The sequence below is a fragment of the Danio rerio genome, chromosome 22 (genome assembly GCF_049306965.1).
Source record: "Danio rerio strain Tuebingen ecotype United States chromosome 22, GRCz12tu, whole genome shotgun sequence".
Lineage (NCBI taxonomy): Eukaryota > Metazoa > Chordata > Actinopteri > Cypriniformes > Danionidae > Danio > Danio rerio.
Window position 1 is genome coordinate 19683731 of NC_133197.1, and position 12976 is coordinate 19696706.

General features: G+C 34.8%; 1 protein-coding gene across 2 annotated transcripts in view; it reads right to left on the bottom strand.

Annotated features, from left to right (window-relative positions):
* celf5a (cugbp, Elav-like family member 5a) overlaps positions 1 to 12976 on the bottom strand; it is a 373513-nt gene that overhangs the window by 180336 nt on the left and 180201 nt on the right.

Sequence of the window (12976 nt, forward strand, 5' to 3'; positions counted from 1 at the left end):
CAGTCCAAACTGAAAATTCTGCCATCATTTACTCACACCAATGTAGTTTCATACAGTACCTGCAGAGCTTTTGTTCATCTTTGGAACACAAATGAAAATTTTTGGTCACCCTGGATTTGCTGCTGGATGTTTGTGAGTGAAAATGAACCTCATTGTTTTTTGCAAAAACTTAAATGGACATGGACATGGAGCATGGAAATATGTGCTTCAGCCTACATTTACTGAATGTGAAACCACAAAAACTTCAACATATGTTTGACTGTAGTTTCTCGAAAATTAGTAACACCAACAAATTGGTTCCTTTTTACACTAATAATATTTACAGGGACATATAATTAATAAACAAAGGCATAAAAGTGTTTGGGTTTTTTTGCCCGACACCAAACAAACGCCACAAACAACTTACAATTAAGGTAAAATTATGGGATCGCAGTAGACTTTTCTGTTACGTATCCTTTTGAAAACACTGTTGGTTGGGTTTAGGGAGGGGTTTTGTTAAGTGGTTTTTATAGACGCAGTGATGAAAAGAGTACTGAAAAATCATAATAAAGTTAAAGTACTATTATTTGCCTAAAATTGTGGTTCAAGTAGAGTTAAAGTATCTGTTGTAAATATTACTCAAATAATAAGTCAAATGTAGACTTTTCAAAAGTACTCAAGATTAGTAAATAACGAGTATTACGCTGTAAAAAAGCTGATGCATTTAACTGTAATTTGTGGATGTGTGTAAACGTAACATTCTGTAGTGTATTTAGTTATTGCCCAGCAGCCACACAACATCATAAGATGTTAATTAGATTTAGGTTGTGATTTCAGGTGACCAAAATTCAATGTCTAGCCAGCGTCTAAGCGCAACGTTATTTTGATGTCCAATAACGACGTCAAATGACATTGATATTAGGTTGATTTTAGGTTGTGTTAGAAAGTGACCAAAATCAAGCCAACATCCTAAACCAACATCATATTGATGTCAAATACTGACATTTATTCATCAGGTATGACAACCAAAATCAAAATTCCAAAAAACATCTGATCGACAACATACTGGTAACGTCCACACAACGTCAAGCTGTAACATGACTACACGTTGATATATGGTTGATTTTAGGTTGAACAATGATGTCGACCTGACATTGAGTTCTGATATCAACCCGATTTTCATTTCCAAACAAAATGCAACGTCCCCACAACGCTGGTTGGTGTTTAAGGCTATTTTGGTAATCAGACAGTAAACATCCGTCATCTTCTCATCAGTGGCATGCTTCTAAACAGTCTCTTGGTCAATGCTTGTAAAGATTTTGGACATCTTCTTAGACACTTTTAATGTTTCTAAATAGTTATATTACTGTATATTATCGCAGTTATAAATTCTAAATCGCCCATGTCTTGAGATAGTTCAGTATGATGTGATTTACCTTCTATGTGTGATTTGATTGAACAGGAATCACGGACCTCATTTTTCTGATCCCTATAGACTAGAAAAGATAAGTAGATATTTCAGGTTGAAGGAAAGTAGTGGTGTAAAACTAAAAATGTACTGAAGGGAAAGTAAAAATACATATTTTAAAACTACCTAGTAAATTACAACTTTTGAAAAAAACTACTCCGTTACAGTAATTTGAGTATTTGTAATTTGTTACTTTACCACACTGTATAGGCGATCTGTAAGAAAAGACCCACATTCTTGTGGATGTGTACAAAGAAGGACGTATATCTGAAACATACAACAAAACTTACCTAAGTAGTGGGTTTCAGATTTGCAAAAATGTAGACAGCACCCTCTAGTGGATTTTTCATGTAAAACAACTAATAAACACACCCAGAGCAATGTATTTTACATTTCGTAAAAATACTTACTGAGGCATGTATTTCCAATAAGCCTAGGAGCTGTAAAAATTATTCAATCTTGCGGAAGCTCAAATGTGGCACAAAAATGAACCTCATTGGGTGCAATGGAAGTTAACCCTCACTGGTTTTAGAAGAAGCTTATAGGCACACAGGAATTAACCTAGAATAAACCAAGAATGCTTAAGCTTTTGTGATCAAATATGAATGCTGGAAAATTATTCAGTGTTTATATGTCAACAGAAGTGTAAAGTAGATTTATTCATCATTAAAACCAATTGTGTCTGATCTCTCTGAAGCGTCCGAGTTTTAGGTGAACATTTGGGAAAACATCTTCTTTTGTGTTGTAAGATTGATGTAATTGGGGTGTTTGCCTTTATTTTGACAGAAATCAAAGTTAAAGAGAAAGAGATTGGGAAAGATTCAGGTGTCGGAATTTGAACTCAAGACTTTTAAAGTGCAGTTGCACTACATGTAGTAGAACAGCCCACAAATCTACTGGCGCAGATCTTTGCTGTTTTAAAGATATACAGAAGTCTTTTGAGTTTGAAACGACAAGATTTTAATTCCAAGGTGAACTAAAGCACATTTAAAAGCTTGCCAGACCCCATTTATTCATGTTATTTAGAAACAGAGCAGCCGAGATACTGGAAAAGTTTCAAAACAACAAGTTTTAAACAACAAGAGGGTAAATAAATGACAAAATTAGCATTTTGACTCGATCTACTCTTTTAAAATGACTTTAAAAGTCTCTCGGAAGAAGAAAACGAGACAGAAAATGGATGAGGGAGCGTGAGGTGAAGAAGTGTCTGCCAGCGAGTGTGCGTGTGAGGTACTTTGCTCCCAGCACCTCTGCGGAAGCCCTGATAAGGGTATCGACTGCACCGACTTGTCAATCGCAAGCGTCTCAAGTCGAAAACTCCAATAGCTTCTCTCAGAACGGCACAATACTGGAGGTCGGATGTAGCTCGGGTCCCGTCGACCGTTGACATCGCACTTTCTGGAAATGTCTACAGCGCTCTGAAATTGTCTTACACTGCGGTCCAGCTAGCGTCAAGTTATCTTACGCCACATCAAGCGTGCGCTTTCAGCCTGACGTCCCTCAAAAGGTCAGCGGTCCAGATTAAATCTTTTCCCCCTTAATGTTCCTCGGCCTCCCAAGTTCTCACCGCTAGACGTGGCTGCTGACCTTTCACAGCTCTCCAACCGAGATCCTCCAGAAAAGCGTCAGGAAGACACTGTCTTTATGAGCGTGTACAACGTCTCCTAGAGCGAACTTAGCCTTAACATGGGTTTACCTGGAAGTGGATGAAAGGTCCACGCTAAAAAACCCCAACAAGAACAAATACTGAAAAAAAAAACGATAAAAAGTCTCTAATCCTACAAACGCTCGCAAGCCAGTCACCGGAGTGTCAAAGTGAGATTAAGAGAGAAAGGTAGTGCACAAGAGAGATTCCCTGACTTCACAGCAGCCGTGGTCTTTTATCAGGGGAAGGGCATCTTTCCCAGACATCTCTGGTAAAGGCGTTGGAGCTCAAAGAAGCCATCGCTTTCTGGAGAGAGAGAGATACGTGAGGAAGAAAAAAAAATCTGTCAACAAATTCCTAAGAAGTGCCGCGGTGTTTGTTTTGATCTCTTTCTATTCTCAATTTCGTTTCCAGCCTTGTCTCGTCGAACCCATTTGAAGAGCAATTGGTGCCGTTTCATGTCAAAATGTTGGCAATCACGTTTAGCGACTCTTATGTCTTCAAAGTCTCGGGATGACAGTTTTAAAAGCGGGGGGATGTCAGATGGTAATGGTTCCAGTCATTTCACAGAAAGAAGCACTTACAAACAATGCTTTTAAATGGTTGAAATGTTCCTCCTCAGATGATGTGGCCACGCCTTCTCGTGAATAATTAAGCTGATGTACTCTTGGGGCCAGATTTACTAACAGCTTGCACCATATCAAACCCTCTTTTGGTGTTAAAAAATACTGACAGGATTTACTAGAGTCATGCTGTGAAACGTTAGCACTGAAAGAGCGTGAATAGAGTTATTTTTGAATCTGACCTTATTGCATACATAATTGTAAGAGTTGTTCTTTCAGATGGAATATTTAGGGGGGGAGAGTGTTTAAATTAATCATGCAAGGCATTACTGGAACTGCGTGTTCGTGACCTAATTTGAACTAATATTTGCACTAAGTTGGATATTATAAAAAGGAGCTGTCGATTGTTTAATTTGCACATTGTCAATAAATCTCTCGCAAAACTTTCCACTCCCACTTTTACTTTTATCAGATTATCTTATTTTACTAATTTAGGCCGTTTAGTGAATATGTCTCTAAATATAAATATGTAAATATGTTGGCATTAAATATTTTATTAGTGTATTTTCTATTGTCATGAATTTTCTTGCATTTTTAGGTAAAAAAAATCCATCTTATCTGTTTTTTACAGTTATTCTTTTCTATATATCCACCGGAAGTAGTAAGTCATCTGGGTACTTCTCACATTCTGTTTTTCGAAAATAATGAATTTGGACATACTACTCAGCTCGCATACTGATTTTAACATACTGTATTGTTTTTTAAAACACAGCATTAGTGTTTTCTCCACGTAAGTTTCAAACTACAGCTGAACAAATCATCATAAATTGGGTTGATAATGAGTAAGTTGATATCTCTCTATTTTGTATGTTGTAGTGCTGTATTTATACCACAGAAACTGAGTGTTTGTCATATTCAGTCTTATAATCCTAAAATGTAAGCAAATTCATCTGTTTTGTCATCACTTCGGACATTATGCAAGAGAGTTATTCAAATACTAGCTCTAAAGTGACCTTTGTGAAATAGCAATGGTTTCTGCTTTTCTGATGGTCAGCTGCAGATTTGTATGGATGGCGGAAGAAAGTAGTTCCTTGTACAAAAGGGTTTTTAAGACTCTCTGTGTTTGATTTTCTTTTTTATACACATGATAATGCCATTGAACTGTTGCATAAATGCAATATCACACTAGTAGCAGTGCGATATGGCTATATATCGGCACTGGTGGGACACTAGGGCACTCTACCTGCGGTCTTTAGCCCATGCACACCTCCCACTTGTGTCGAATTACATCCATGTAGCACTGCTACGAGTGTAGTATGGCTCATGTATATACTATTACAATGTTTCCTTAAATTACTTGCGATTTCGACACAACAAAGGACACTGCATTAACTTTTCAGAAATAGTAAATACTTTTTTTTGGATTTTAGAGAAAAAAAATTAAAAAAATCGAGACACCGACCTAAATTTTCTCAACATTAAAATTATTTTCTCATTCTGGTAAAAGCTTATTTATTAATTATTATAATAAATTAAATGTATTTATTTATTTAATACGACTATTTCACTGTTGATGACTTCCTACTCTGCTTGCTCCAAAGTTTTTACAATTAAAACTTTTGTTTTCAACATCGCAACTTGATTTTCTTATTATATTCACATGTGGAAAACAACAGACTGGTTGTTTTCTTGATCTCGACTAAATAGACCTGAGAAAATGTTCTTAACAAAGCTATATTATTTTGTGATCAAGATAACAGGTTAATAAGAAGCCTTCCCACTCAGAATTAAACATTTCTATGATTTGTTAATAATGTGCAGCAGGTTTGTAGATATGTGAAACTTGACCCTTTAAAACTTTTGCCTTTTTTATCTTACTAGATTAATTTTCTGTGTTTATTAAATGAAATAAACAGTAACTTAAATAAACTGTTAATTTAGGTCACAAATCAGGATATTAACAAATCATTAAATAACACTACTAGCTTAATAAACTATTAATTAGCTGTTTATCAGTAGTTAGTAAGGTAGGAGTTGTCTTTAGGTTTTGGGTAGGATTAGGGAAGCAGAATAAGATCATACTTATTAATACTAATGCACTGTTAATATGTTAATAATAGGCAGGTATTAAGACAGTAGTTAATAGCATGAGTTGTGACCTAATCTTAAGTGTTACCAAACAAACTATAAACGCAAAACCATAGCATTGTGCCTATAGAATCCACTAGCATGTGCTAATAGCATTCAAAAATGTTCACGGTTCATGTTCCGTTCTCGCTTCGCACCACGGTGTCGGACCAAAGCAGAGAAACTCCCCATGCTGTCACTGGCTCTCCAGGATTGTGACAGATTACAGGGCAATCCTCTGACCAATGGATAGCCAGCACCGCTTCCCGGTCACTGACCCATAATTCCCGGTATACCTATGCCGAGTTGACGTTTCTTTAATGGGTTACAGACCTCCGGCGAGCCAACGCCTTCTCAGTGCTGTGATAGCCTATTAGCAATTCACCACAGCTTGCAGTTTTTTGCCTTCTTTTCTTTTTTTTAAGCCACCCTGCACCCTTCCATGCCACGTATAACCTCTCTCCACCTCGCAGTCCTGAGGGAACGACAACAGCCCAACGGAAAGAGAAGAGGCAGAGAGATAGAGAGAGGCAGTCATGCAAGCCGACCGAGTGTCAGGTGTGGACAGAAAAAAAATTAAAAAATAAATAAAAAGCCGAAGGGAATGACTGGGATAGACAGATGGAAAGGGAAAAAGAGAAAGACCTGGAGCCAGAAGTGGCATTTGCTCAAAGCCATTCATTCACCTATCTGCCATGAGAGATGATGCAATAATGGTAATGCGGCCGACCGCAGCCGTTCTCAACCGGTGGGTCGCGACGCAAAAATGGGACGCTGGTGGATTCTGACAGGGTTTGGACAGTGTGGAGAAAAAAATGTGCGCCAAATGAAAATAATAAAAAAATAAAAACGCAGCTAACCGGAATAGAAATAGATGACTTTAAAGGGACAGTTAAGCCAAAAACGGAAATTCTGTCATCATTTAGTCATGTTCTAACAGAGTGTGTCCTACTTTCTATTTCGTACCACAGAAGGAGAGATGTTGTGTAACAAAAATAAACTTGTTCATGTAATGGCTGTTAAAAATGACCAGCACTTACCAAAACAGTCTATATAAGGCAAGGCAAGGTTACTTATATAGCACATTTCATACTCAATGGTACTTCAAAGTGCTTTTTATAAGCAAGAATAAAAAAACAACAACAAAGAAAAAACATTATAAAAACCTTATAAAAACATGTTAATACAGGTTTTAAATTAAGTAAAAAAGAAATGAAAGACATAACAGTGGGAATTGTCGGAGGTAGCACCTTACTTACTCAAAGGCACAACTATGTGTTTTACTGTATGTCTTGATTTGAATATTAGAAATCCCACATGACTAAATACTATAGTAATTTATAGTAAATACTGTAGTGTTTTCGAACCACACTATAATATTTACAACTCTTTGTTAATTAATGCTACAGCATACTGTAGTATCAGCTATCCTAAACTGATAAACTGTAGTGAATACTAAAGTATGCTTTATTTTTACAACAGTAAACTGGAGTGTATTGTATTATAATATACTCTGTAGTTGTAGAAAACGTATTGGGTGATTGTTATATATTACTACATTGTTGTGTTTCCATACAGTAGCAACTGTAGATTCACCACAACAGAAAAAAATAGGGTTTTTCCTGCAAACCCTAGATCAGACCTGGGCATTTTATGGCCCGCTGGCCACATTGCTTGCTCAATTTCATTATTTTAAATGGAGAGGCGCCTGTTCAGTGTGCAAATAGGAAGGGACGCTCATGCAGTATGTCACGCTCACGTTTCCTGGCACAGGGAGTTGAAAAAAACTAAACATTTCAGAGTGCCGCAAGCGAACCATGAGTCATGTGACTAGAACCAACCAGGCACTTCACACTTTGTATGGAATAAGGTATATGCACAGCTAGTGTTTCTTCCCATACAGATAAACTTCTGGTTCCTTTTACAGAATCGATTTTGTAATATAATTAAAATATAATCAGTAAAGTAGACTTTAGCATTCATTTAGCTGTTCAAATGTAAAACAAGATAAAAAGCTGTTTACATGCTAGCACAGAAACTCCATTGAATATACTGGGGCAACATAAATGTTCATATTTTAAAGACAGGGTGCAGAAAAATGTAATTTAATGCGGTGATCCTTAAGCATTCTGAGGCCCACTTTCTATCGTATATCAATCAGGCAGTGAAGATCGTGGATTTTTAAAGGTCCTTCGGCATACTTCTGCATATACCTTATTACACAGTAATAAAGGTAGACTAATTTCCTCGATTTAACAAATTTGGATACACCTCACATTGACCTGACTTTAGTGCATTTGTTTAGCCTAACTAGTTTATTAGAATAGAATTCTCTCACTGAATATAAAATAATATCTATAATAAAAAATATATAAAATAAATGAATAAATATAGAAAGAAAGAAAGAAAGAAAGAAAGAAAGAAACTACAGTACAAACGAACCAACAACCAACCAACCAACCAGCCAGCCAACCAAACCAACTAATCAACCAACCAACCAACCAACTTACCAACCAACCATTATCACATATTCACCTCAAATTGACTTCAGTGCACTTGTTCAGCCCAAAACAGGCTATTCTCTCACTGAATATAAAATAATGAATGAATGAATGAATAAATAAATAAATAAATAAATAAATAAATAAATAAATAAATAAATAAATAAATAAATAAATAAATAAATAAACATACCAACCAACTAACGAACCAACAAATGAACCAACCAACCAATAAACAAACGAACAAACCAATGAATGAACGAACCAATGAACGAACCAACCAACCAAACCAACCAAACCAACTAATCAACGAATGAACAAAAAACAGACTAACAAACAAGTAAATAAAAATTGAATAAGGTGAAGAAATCAAACAAACAACCCTGTGGCATTTATATGAAGTTGTTTTTGTGATGCTGGTCTTTAAAATACGTTTTGTGTAAATTAGATTCTTTAGTTAGAGTTTGTATGAATGTTTATTAAATAGTTTTTTTTTTTTTTTTTTTTTTTTTTTTTTAACAAATTAACTGCATTGGTCTGGCCCTCTAAGCCCGCCCCAGAGTCTAATGTGGCACCTTGGAAAAACTGCCCACCCCTGCCCTAGATCATAAGGTTGTGTTTTGCTTCATTAATTCTCCACTCGAGTTTCATTTTTATGATTTTTTTGTTTGGCGTCATGAGGCAAATACACTGCACATATTTTCAATGGCAATTTTCATCGTATCATCTGCGCCTGACAAACAATTGTCTATATTTGTGTATTTACATTGACTTTGTAAGCATAGATTGCACACAAATCAATGCAAACACACAACTCTTAAATTTGCATTTGGTGTGAAAGCATAACACTTGTGTGGGTAAAACTAAGGCATCTAACATTCTATTATTATTTTACATCTTATAGAAACATTTAATGCTGGTTTCTTTTCATTGCCATTATATGAACAAGTAACTTACATTTCTCCTTCTGTGTAAGTGTTTAAGGCAATGGAACATCCCCAGATGGGCTAAATAATGGCTGAATTTTCATTTTTGGTCAAACTATCCCATCAATCATTGACTTCCAAAGCTGTGTGTCCAATCAAACTGGTATTTGATCAAGGAAGCGCCATTGTCCAGTGTTTCCAGTGCACTTATCTCATGCGTGATCTAAATGGCCATTGCCTCGACGGTCGATAGTGAAACAGCAGATCTTTGTGTGTTCAGTGTTTTACAGAAGGGTAGCGTGTCTCTGTGTCTGTCATTGTGTGTGTGTTTGTACGAACTAGAGCTCATTGAGGATCCAACATGCTTAGTCCATCTGTTTATCATTGCAGTCCAAGTCAACTCCAATAACACCACTCTACTGAGGCAGAGATAAAGAGTGTACGATTTCAATGATTATCTGCTTCCGTTATCAGTCCAATCAGACATGTACATGTAATTAAAAACAAATGCTGATTATGGCCAGTATGGAAATGATTACTGATAACATGTAATTAAAAGTAATGCTGATTATGATATCAAACAGATGTTATGTTAAAGTTTGTGTAAAATCTAAATTTTTAATGAATCCATGCAATAATTTACTAGGGGGAAAAAAGGGTGTTTTGGACATCTTTGATCATTTGCTTCTTCGTTTTTGAGTGGCTATCCTTCTCTGTTCATATCAGTTTTGTTTGACATTTGCTTCAGACACAATATTCTTAACCACGCCCCCTTTAGTGTTAGTTTGCTATGAGGGAATGATGAGCAAAAAAAAAAAGCCCCATGCACCCTCAACTCAATACTCTGCTTCAATTGGAAGTACGTACTGTACACATCAACATCCAGAAATAAAAGTCACTTTTAAAAGTCACTGACTTTTTTTTCCCATTATTCATTCGAAAAATAACCTGCAATAGGCAAAATCAGCAAAGTAGTTAATTTTTTTATTATTATTATAGATGTTTTAAGGCTGTAAAACCCCTCACTACACACTTTATACATTTTTCTCAGACAGGCATTATTGTTTTTACACTTTTCTTAACACTCTCAAAGTTCAAACTTTCATAGAAAAATAAGTCCAGTATTATAGAATGAAACCAAAGATCAAAACCTGTTGCCAGACGCAAACATTCATCTCTGTCAGCGAAAGGTTCATAAACCTTTTTAGCTTTTGTGCGGATAATGTCAAACATCCAGGATAACGTTCTTTTTCCTGCAGTCACTGATCCTTAAGGAGGGCGCACACCTGATGAGCTGTGCACATGACAGTTGAAAGTAACTGACACCGGAGGTGCAAATTCATGATGGTGAATATTAAAATGTTATTTAAAATGCAATAAATCAGATGGTGCTCTGTGGCACAGCAAAAATATTAACAAGGTCATAGCTGAGCACTGCAGACAGGTCGCTGACTTGCGGTGCTAGTGTGTGTATAGTGTGTGTAAACTATGTCAACCTAAATTAAGTGGTTGAAAAAATGTATTTGGGCTGAATTTAAACAAACCAATTAAGTTGAACATTAGTAAATTCAACACATTTAAACTGCAACAATTTTGCAGACATAATTTTTTCAGTGTAGTAATTGTAGTAGTATTAATAATAATAATAATAATAATAATAATAATAATAATAATAATAATAAACTTATTTAACAATAAAATGTGTTTCCCAGTACTGAATTTTGGCTGGAAAGGCAGTCGCTGTGTAAAACATATGTTGGATAAGTTAACGATCCATTCCACTGTGGCGACCCTTGGTGATTAGGGACTAAACTGAAGGAAATGAAAAATAAAAAAGGTAATTTTCCCAAAAATATGTCTATATGTCTAGACTTTCACAGATCAAAACAAATATTGACATTTTACTCAAACACGTATCTTACAAAACTGCACAAAATAAGATTTTCAAGCAGTACCTTAATTTTAGCATAAGCTGCATTTTATCAATATCTGTCCAAAATGACTTTAAAATGAGGGAAAACCATCCAGCAATATTTGCAGTAAAGCTCAAGGTTTTCATTGGAAAACTTCAGAGAGCAGAATTAATTGCATTTTCTTTCTGCTTTGTCAGACGTTGGGTTGTGTATTATTAGAGGAGAAAATCAAATGTAAACTGCTTCACTGTTTCAGTGTATAATGAAAAGCTACTAAACTGAATTAACATTTTGCTCTTGCATTTTTCGTCTCTATAAGTGTTCACAAAATGCATGTTGCTCATCAAAAAAGATTTAAAACAACTATTAAATTACAACTGATGACTAATAAATTAATTATTCACCCCAAAAGTAAATGTCTATCATTATTTATTACCGAGTCTCATGCTCTTCTGTAATCCCATGACTTTTTTTTCCCATGAGTTTTTCCCTCAGTAGTTTATGTTCCTTCCAGAACACCATTCCCTGCATTCATTTATTCATCCAGAAAGGAGACAGATAAAACACACAGCGGATTCAGACCTTGAATGTGACCTTAGAACTGACAGACAGATGAACTCCAGCATTTTCCATATCCTGCCCTAAAAACACGGTGCAGTTATGCAGAAAATATGCTGGTAAGTGTCTGTCAGTCTCGGGACTGTTTCTCTTCTCCTTTAGATAGACGGAAGGCTTGTTTACATGCATTGGTCAAGGTTAAATTACCGATGAAAATGTATGTAAGCAAACTAGTTTTTACGATAAGACCCAAACATTTGCAGCAATGGTTAAATTAAAGCAAACTGTAGGCAAAAAAAATACAACGCAAATGTGATAATTTCAAAGAAGACAATAGTCACAGATTAGAGTGGATTTACCCACTCGAGAACACAGAGAAAGCACACTTTAAACGCATATTGTGAATATGTGGTAAAAACACTATAAACTAGATAAAAAATAAATAAATAAATAATATATACATATAAATTATATATATATATATATATATATATATATATATATATATATATATATATATATATATATATATATATATATATATATACATATATATATATATATACATATATATATATATATATATATATATATATATATATATATATGTATGTATATATGTATGTATGTATGTATGTATATATATATATATATATATATATATATATATATATATATATATGTATATATATATATATATACAGTAGGTGAGAGTTCAAAGTGACTATTACCGCCGCGTCTTATACCGCCGCCGTTTGAAATAACTGCAGCTCTGTTTTTAGTATATGACAGCAGCTTGTGAATGAGCCGCCAGGGGGCGCAAAGGGATGGGATGCGAACGGACAGAAATAGCCTTTACAGCAGCTTTAAATATGCTACTGTGCTTGTAAATGAGATTAAACAATAAGTCAAAGCATTACAATTCCTTCATTAATCATTTAAAATTTGTTAACACACTTTATTGTAAACATTTTAAGTGCAAAGAGGACTAGTTTTGGAAAATAGAATTGAAGAAATAAAAGATAACTAACATGAAAGCACAAACATTCAGTACAAATAAGTAGTCTTAAATAAATAAATAAAGCAGTCTTTTAGCCTAAATATAGAGAGATGTTCAGTGTTTGCTATTTTGATAGGACTAAGACAAGACATTTTCATTTATGTTTTTATTTCTGTTTTTGTTTTAATTTTCGTTGTTGATTATATTTTACTATCTTATTTTATGTCTCAAAAATTGTACATAATAATAAACGAATAATGAAAACTAATTAATAATGAAATTAGGCCTAAATAAAT